Genomic DNA, 9,581 nt, shown 5'->3' on the forward strand with positions numbered 1-9,581 from the left:
CATCAAAATGGTATTAGTGCCTTATTTGTTGGTACTCACCGATACCGATACCACCATTGTAGTGCTGGATCGGCGCCCCGTCCAATACTGGTAGCGGTATTGGTGCAACACTAATAAAAAGTACTTTTAAGATGTTTTTAGGCATAAAATTACAACTCCAGATTTTGAATCTACTTCTGAAGTTGTCGGAGCAGCAGAGCTCCATCGACAGGCTGGTCCCGCCACCAGACTAACCGGTGAGCTGAAGTGAGGAAATCCCGTCACCGCACATTCAGTCGGCCGAACAGTCTGGGATTACTGGCGGCTGAAAGTGAATATAAAGCGTTTAGTAGGTTTGTGGGGAAAAAACGCAAGTACCAGGGTATCACACGTAATACCCTGGTTTTCGCCTGCGATTTTTGGCATTTTAAGTTAGTTAATTATAAACTTTTTTGCCACAGCTCAGTAAGACTGATATTTTAATGGAGTACTAATGATCAAACGGCGCACTTTCATTTTTAAATCTAAGTTGGTGGCCCGTCATGTACCTGTGATTATGTCAATTATTTATTTAATTACATTCTCTACTGTACGCTTGATACCTGAGTTTGCCTAATTATTATAATAATGAAATGTGTTTGGTGCTTTGTATTTTTTATGTATTTATTTTATTACTCTTAAATATTTTTCAACTAGCATTCTCTGTTGCACTCTTGATGTCTGAGTTTGCCTAATTATTTTAACAATAAGTGTTTAATAATAAATGTTTTGTTCAGTGTTCTGTACTTTGTAATAAATCACAGTTGTGCAACAAGTCTAACCAGATTGTTTAAATGTAAAATTACATGTCAAATATTTAGCTAACCTTTTCCTGCTTATGTATCCAGTGCAACTTAAGGAATAGTGGAAGGAACTCACCAACCATAACACTCAGAAGCTGATCACTCCATCCCATTCTCAGCTGAAACATCAAATTATTTATTAGCCAACAGTCCTTATTGGGCACCTAATAAAAGTTACAAGAATGCTGGAAGATGTAGCACTTTTGCACATTTCCCTGTGGTTCTTAAAGCTGCAGGAGGGAGTTTAGAGAAAACATGGACTTAGCCTGAGACTTTGAACAAGTACTCCTTACAGGTTCCTCCCCCTGGTTCTCTGCTGAGCTGCAGCTATCCATCCACAGCTCCTCCTCCACAGCGGAGCATGTCGTGCCGCTCTGATGTTTACCTGTCTTCGTTTTATTAGCAGCTGTCACTCAACAAATTTCCAGTTTTCCGGTAAAGCAGGTTGTTTGCAGCCGCCGCCCCCTGGCAATATTGAACTAAAATGACCGTAGCGCCGGGCGGGGGGAGGGGGTAGGGGAGCGATGCATACATAAGAGTGATTGAAACTGCTAACAACCAATCACAGCAAGACATTTCTCCTGGCTCTGATTGGTTGTTTCTGACTGGGAGCGGTGTATTTCTGCAAATGGCAGTAGGAGCCAGAGGAACGTGTTTTTTTTTTTTTTTTTCCACAGATACCAAGATTAAAGTACACACAGATGGGCTCTACTCACTTATTTGCTGACTTCTGAAGGCAACTGGTTGTACTGGATTTTCTTTAAAAAAGGAGCATCAGGTGAAATTTCATTATTTTAGATAGAACTAAAAATTGTTTTATGAAGGTCTAAAAGGGTATCTTTTTAGATGAAGTATGGTATGACGTCACACACCATCTCTCACCATGTTGTTCTCCAGTCTCTTGTTTACAAGACGGGTTGAGCTTAGCCCCTCCCTGCCCATAAAATGCCACCATCAGAGCGGTGTAGCATAGGAGCAAAATGCCGGAGAGCACTTCCAGCACATCGAAACATTCTCTTGCTAACTCCATTTTAAAGTTAAGGGTCACCTACTTCTCTACTAGACGTGTTCCTCCGATAGGTGATGCTGTTTTGCTGCATCCGGGTTACAGCTGGAATGGAGGTAGAGAGAGGCGTGGCTTGTCACACATCTAGTTTTGGTCTACTGACGGTGCTCAACAGCTCACCTAGTGTTGAAAATTGGCTCATTGCTCCTTTAAGGGCGCTGAATACCAACGCCTAACACACTTTTCAGATTTTACAACAATCCATCGTCTTCCTTTCCCATTTAGGCACTGCTATGTGTTAGTTTCTCACCTAAAATATTGCAACGTGACAAAATGTGGAAAAAGTTGAAGGCGTATGAAACCTTTTGCAAGTAAAAACTGTAAACACAGTATGTAGTTGAACAACAAACCACAGCTTCTGCACATGCTAAGCTTTCTTGACATTATGTGCACAGGGCGATTACCATCAGCAGTGTGTCTGCTGCAAATCCCACAACAGACAGAGCCCTGTGCTAAACGCTGGCCTCTGCTCTCCCCCCTGGAGGCTCCAAAAGCAGACTTAAGTCCAGGTTGACTTCAGAAGACCTTGTTATCTTTATTTGCCAGTATCACATTGCAACTACCAGTCTTGCCTTCCTCCATCCCCACAGGGCCCAGCGAGTGTGGCTACAGTTTGGACACGGGAGGAGGAGATATATGGGCTGCCGCAGCTACTTGGAAAAAGCCCAGAAAGCCTCTCATGTGCTTGTGGGTTTTTTTCTTGCTTATGTAAATAGCTCTGTTGCTTTCAAGAGGTATTTATGTTGGAAAGAATTATTTATCCATCTAAAAGAGAACAAAACATTGGCTTTTTTTTTGTATTTTAAAAAGGTGCTGCCTCATTGCACCGTTTGTCATTCACTCCCGTCTGCTTCTGCAGTCAGCTTCCCCTCGCTCGCTCCTCCTATCCACCTGGCTTCCTCTGCCGTGCATGCCTGTGTTTGTGCGGGCCGGACTGCTGGCGGTGCAGAATTAGTAGTTGAAGCCCAAACTGGATTAAGGAGCTAGAGACCAGGGAGCTCACTAATGGGAGGGCTGACTTGGCTGGTCACAGCTTCTGGCCGTCAGCTGAGGCCAATTATCTGAAGGGGCCACATCTGGCCTGGCCCGGCTCAGCTTGGCCTTGTAAGAAAGCCTGTCTGCTCATTTGGAAAGCCCCCCCCCCCCCCCCCCCCCCCTTTCCCTCTGTTCTCCTCAGAGACTGGAGCGAGAGCCTCGTAGTTCTAGCAAGTCACCGACATGAAATTAACTACTCGTCATGTTTTAGGGGAAAATATAGGAAAACCAACAGTGCACTGGTTCCAGCTTCTCACATAAGAATAGTCTGCAAAAACATGTAGGACCATAAAGCTGTAGTTTATTCTTCTGACAAAAGTTACTTAAGTTGCACGGTAAAAATTTACAGAAAATTTGTAATCAGCGCAATGGTTATGAATTAAAAAAATGTGCATTCTAAAGTGTCTGGATACAGATCCTCCTAATTTTGGAGCAAAAACTAAATCAAGCATTTGAAAATTAAACAGCTTCACTTCCAGAGTAGTTGTCTACAATCTACAAAAAAAAAGTCCAAATATAATTATTTTCAAACTGTGTGAACCACAAAACATTCATTGCGGAAAAATACAGAAGCGTATTGCTGTCACCAGAGAAAATAAAATTTTGAAAACTATGTTAGAACATAATTGTGTTGTTCAAACATGATAAATATATTGTACAAACGTGATAATTTAACAAACGTGCTAACTTTATCCAGATGGTGGTGGTAGTGTGCTTTTAGTCTGTATTGACCACAAGACTCATTTAATAAGAAGAAGTTGGCGTTCCAGGTAAATTTTTGAATCAAGTGGAGGGGATGGCTAGAAAGACGGACAGCCCATTGCTCTGACCAAACGCCTTCAGTTTATCATAGGAGTCAACATGCCACATGAAATTAGGTCCAGGATTAATTTAGGAAGGTCACCACATCTAGAGGTTCTGATTGATTTTTCCTTCTGTATGCTAATAATGATGCCAATAATGATTTCATCCACAGTGAGCAGCAGCATCAGTATCTCTACGTGTCTTATATCGAGCATGAAGTAAAACTTGATCAACTCCTGTAAATTTGCCATTGTACTTCCTGAGAAGTAAAGCATACCGCCACTTTCTGAATAACGGCATCAGGTTTATACAATGTAATTATCACGTTTATACAATATACCATCATGTTTGTACAACATAATTATGTTATAACATAGTTTTCAAAAATTAATTTTTTTCTCATGACAGCAATATGCTTCCATAGAAAAGGTTTTACAACACATTTTGTTAAAAATACTGAAAAACAGAAGAAAAAAAACTGGCTGAAAAAGACACAGAGCAAGAAATGTAACCATTAATCAGTTTCAGATTTCAAAGATGAATTTGAAAAGGTGATTGGAACAATTTTACAATGTATTTGCTTCCTTTCAGTTTTCACAATTTTTGCTTTTATTCAGAACATCAAACAAATTTTAATAATAGATAACGATTACCTGAGAAAATAAGGAATTTGGTTTTTAAATAGATGATACAATTTATTAAAGATAATCAAACCAACCTGATCCTATGTGTACAAAACTAATTCCCTCTCATTAAATTATCAAATAAATGTGATTAACCACATTTTTGTGGGTGGCCGAGTACAGTTTCTTAAACATCACTGATAACCGCTAGACCTGTAAAAAGAACCTGTGTGACAACGAGGTAAATTTAAAAAAAATCTCAAAAGTCACCAGAAGATGCCGCGATCTGAAGGAAATTAAAAAAACAGATGAGAAACAAAAAGTCATTGGCATACATCTGTCTGGTAAGGGTTGCAACAAAGTCGTTTCTAAGGCTTTGGGACTCCTAGTGTGTACGCGGTCGTTGGCTGAATGATGTTGCTTTGGGACAAGTCTGCTTTTTACTATTATTTCTGCTTCAGAGAGAAATATTCAAAGTTATGTCTTTAGAAGACTGGAGAATATCAGAGAAGAGACGTCCCTCCTCTGCCCTTTCATAGCATGCAAGCACACATGGAGGTTGATAAAATTAATTTAAGGGGGACATCAGTTCCTTTTCACATTAAAATAATTCAGTTATATAAAGTGGAACTTAAATGCCTTTGTCTGGATTCCTCGTTCATTTACCCCCGTGTTCACCCCTTTTTGCCTCTGTTCTGTGGCTCATCTGAGAGCAACTCGTTTTGGTGCCGTCTCTTTTAGCATCCTTCAGCTTGGAGTACAACATCGCTCTGAGAAATAAAAATGCCGGATTGGCAAGATGGATAAGCTTTAGCAGTTCTGCAGCAAATACTGTGACATAACTGACTGAATATGACCCAAAAAGAATAGAAAGGTATCTATGCAGATGACAATCAACTTTTCTGCACTCCTAGAGACTCCATGTGCACAAGAAAATGGATTTAAAGCCTAAAAAAATGAATTTTGAATGATATGTTCCCTTTAAGGTTTGCTACACACACACACATCTGTACATAAACAAGAGCAAAGTCACTGTGGGGAAAAATGGTTGTTTATGGTTTTACTTTTTAAAAATGGTTTTATTTTTTAAAAAGTTTTTTGTCACGCACAGAACTAATCTTGCGATATCAGCGAATGCAGAGAGCGGCACAATCAAAAGACCAGGGCTCAAAGGGTTCAGGGTAATACAGTTTAGAGGGAAAAAGGTTAAGGGTATGGATACCTCATCAACATATATATATAAACTATGGTAAAAAAAATGTATTCTTTATTATTACAATATGTTTAATGAACGCAAAATTAATACAAATATACTATATATGTAAGCGAAAGAAGTTGCATGTATCCCATCATGACAGAAGTATGATTTCTTCTTTCCTACCCAGGGTGCTTCATCTTGGAAAGCAGCAATTAGACTGGCAACCGTTGGACATTTTACTCTTCTTTGTGAATGCGGTACAAGGAGAACATGTGTTCACTTGAAACAATACAGATGAAATACATCAGCGGTGTGCAAACAGAGGCAACATGCTTTGTGTAGGAAACCATTAAAAACACCTGAATCCAATGGTATCGTTTCCAGACCTACAGCGAATGGAGGGCCGTCTGCTGGTGGGAAGGACAAAAGCAACATTTGAGAGATTGTCAAAAAAAAAAAAGAATGGAAAAGTTCACAGAAGATCTTTGGTATGCAGTGGGTGTCATGTTTACCAAGTGATGCAACATCGAGGAAAAACGCAGACTTGTGAGTGGATTTGGTAACATCTGGAGCTGCATGAACTGCATGTTTTCCACTTGCTTCCAATATCAGGTTAAATCTAATCTGTCCATCCATGTCTAGTATGAACAAATCAAAGGGGTCTCCATTCTCTTGAGGACCAATCCCTGAATTTATATGAAGATTCAGAACGTATTATATTTAACAAATGTTTAAATGTTTCCTCAACAATACGTGAGAACCATCACACTTTATGGAGAACTTTTAATTAAGCAGGGTAGGAATTTTATAGATTTATTTTTTTAAATATCAGCTGTAACACTGTAAATGCGTAGAAAGTCATTTTCCATCTACACAGACAATGGTCTATGGTGTAATAAAAAGGAAAATGTACTCTAGATATCAAAGGAGATTTCAAAATGTCTTGGGAAGTAGCATCGTGGTTTAGGACTTTCTAAGCAACATAGTTTCATTGGACTAAAATTTAGACCATTGGGAAGCTTGGATGACCCAAATCACTCACTACTACGGATAGATAAGGTTATTTATGTATAAATAAGGCCTTGCTTGAGTTGTTTTTAATTTAATATGTTATCTTAGGAAGCCGTATCAACAAACTGAGAATGTATGGATTCAGCATTTAATGTTTCCCAGGTCTGGAGAAATTTGGATAAACGGAAGCAGAGCATGTTAAAGTATTTATGGCTGCGTAATGCAAACTCTTAATCCAAATTTCTAAAGGATTAAAAGACTAAAGATTTCTCAGCCAACCAGAGTTGCATTTTACACTAATTATCTAAAAAAAAAAAAAAAAAAATAAAAAAAAAAAAGATAGCTGCAATTAGCACCATTTTTGTGGCACTGGTTCTAAAACTAGACCGGTGCTGCCTTTGTGCAAACTTTTTAACCTTTTAACCAGATAAATGGTGACATAATTAAGGAGAAGAAAAAACAAAGAAAAGAAGAAAAAGTTTGCCATATGCAAATCTCCAGAGTTGATTTATCTTTTTTTCCCCCTCCTAGAAGAAAAATAAAAACATACAGCTTAAAAATGAATAAAAAGTCAGACACATGGATATCTTTCCAGGGTTAAACTATGATTTCTAAACCAAATCTTTAAAAGAACAGATGACAATTTTTAAAAAACAAGGCTAAATGCTATCTAGTTTTGTATTTTTCTTTTCACGTCGAGGTTTTGCACCGTGTTCTGAGCAAAGTCACCAAAATGTTTGATCAATATAAAATATCTGCTGCTACTTTCTAGGAAACATTTACATGCAGACGTGAAAGAATCACCAAGAAATCTGGTAACGTTGAGTCTGGAAAAACAAATTTGAGATGAAAACTTAGATTTAAACTCTGTGATTTAAGCACTGAAGGTTTTCTGAAAACAGTCCAACATTCCTCTCCGTGTTGTGCCAGTCTCATCTGCAGTTGTTGCTCCTGAACCAGATTCGCTAGTTCAATTCGAGTTAAAGAGTTTTTTTATGCAGTTATATAAATTTAAACGGCTGACAAATATTGTTTTGTTTTGTCAGTCGAGTCAGATTTGTCCTAAGCAACAAGTAGTAGACTAGAAAAAGAGGTCCAGATGATATTTCAGGCGAAAATACAGATTTAAAGGAAGAAAAGCACACTCAGCTTGCCTCTAGGTAAACCAACAGGAACAGAAATTATGTTTGTGGTATGGATCTGTTCACAAATAAAACAAGAATGATCTCTGCCAATGATTTTAGGTCTGGACTTTGACTAGGCCGTTCTAACACATGAATATGCATCAATCTAAATAAATCCATCGTCGCTGTAGTTGTGTTTAGGGTTGCTGCTCTGCTGGAAGGTGGTTGATGTAAGTCTCCAGTCTTCTGCAGCTTCTAACAGGTTTCCTGCTAGGAATTTAAATTAAGATTCATCTGTCCAACCATCAACCCTGACCAGCTTTTCTGGAATGATGCTGCTTGGGTTATTGTTTCCCAACCTAGCCCAGCTTTAAACTTCCCCAAAACGTCCACCCTGATCCGTCTGCTGCGTTTGTTGGTCTTCATGATGCAGTCGGCTTACTAGAAATATAAATATCCGTTGCTGTCCTGGAACAAAGTCACGAGCAAAACGGAAGCATGCAGATTCACACAAAAGATAAAATGTAACAACTATTAAATATAATATGTGGGGCATATTAGCAACAAAATAATACTGTAGTTATTTAAAAACAACATGCTCAGGTTCTCAGAAAGTTCTCTAAGTGACTTCTGCAGGCAATTGGTTGCACTGGAAATTATTCACTTTTTAGTTTCTATTCTCCCATGTTCTATTTTGTTTCTACATTTTATTCCTACTTGCTTTTACTCTTTTATTTTCCTATATTTTAATCATGTAAAGCACTTTGCATCGTCTCTGTACTGCAATGTGCTGTACAAATAAATTTGCCTTAAGGCATTATGCTGCGTTCAGATCAAACTATTTTTGAGCATAAAGAGCGTCGGCTTTAAATGCAAAGTCTATAGTGGACGCGCCTCAGGGGGCTTCGACAGGTCCTGTGGCGCGTCATACGTTTTTAAGCGTTCGGCACTTTTTTTGCTGCAAATTTGGTTTAAGGTGCGTTAAGCGCCTCTAGAGCGGCCGACGCTAGAGTTGGAAAATCTGAACTTTTGCAGCTGGACGCAGGGCATCAACCAATCAGAGAGACTCCACTATGAGACGTAGAGGTGGACTTTCTGACAGGAAACATAATTCTACTATAAATCACTGATAGATGTTAACATCAAGAAGCCGACTAACAGATAGACAGATGCTCTTCAGCTGAAATGGGGAGCCTGTAGTTGGTGTCCTGGGGGGAGAAGCAGGCATCGATGCCGGTCAGCAGGTTGTCAAACTGGGCTGGGTGAGCATAAATGGCGCTGAAAGCGACTCTCGTCAATGCGCAGCTCCTGCTGTAGGGGGTGAAACTCAAACGCCTCTGAATTATTAGTGAATTCAGACACGTTGCAGATCAGATTATATTATTCAGTAAATAAAGCCACTCTCTCAATTTCATTCTCAATTTCCCAAAGAGTCTGTCAGAGGAAAAGAACAGGGCAGTTCTTCCCAACAGGAGTCACTTTGCCAGACACTCCATCAGAGCATTGAGGCTCTAGACAGCAAGTCGGACTTTTATGTGCCCAAATGTCCAAGTTGAGGCGTCGGACGCCTTTTTGATGCAGAAAAGGTGTTTGGTCTGGACGCAGCATAAGAGGGAAAAAATAGTTACAGATGCAAATGCTGGCCGCACTTTCCAGATTTCTATTTGTACATCATTTATAAAGCTACGCATCATTTTCCTTCAATTTCCCAGTGGTGCACTACTTCATGTCAGGCTCTCACATAAAATCCCAATAAAAGTACTTAAGTTTGTGGTCGCAGAATGAAACAAAAATGTGGAAGAACTTCAAAGGGTCCTTTGTTTTGCTCCAATCGGAGGAGCCAAAAAATAAAAAATTACAGATATGACCCTGGAAGATGACAGAGTCAGGAACAAGTAG

The sequence above is a fragment of the Fundulus heteroclitus genome, chromosome 11 (genome assembly GCF_011125445.2).
Source record: "Fundulus heteroclitus isolate FHET01 chromosome 11, MU-UCD_Fhet_4.1, whole genome shotgun sequence".
In the NCBI taxonomy this organism is placed as follows: domain Eukaryota; kingdom Metazoa; phylum Chordata; class Actinopteri; order Cyprinodontiformes; family Fundulidae; genus Fundulus; species Fundulus heteroclitus.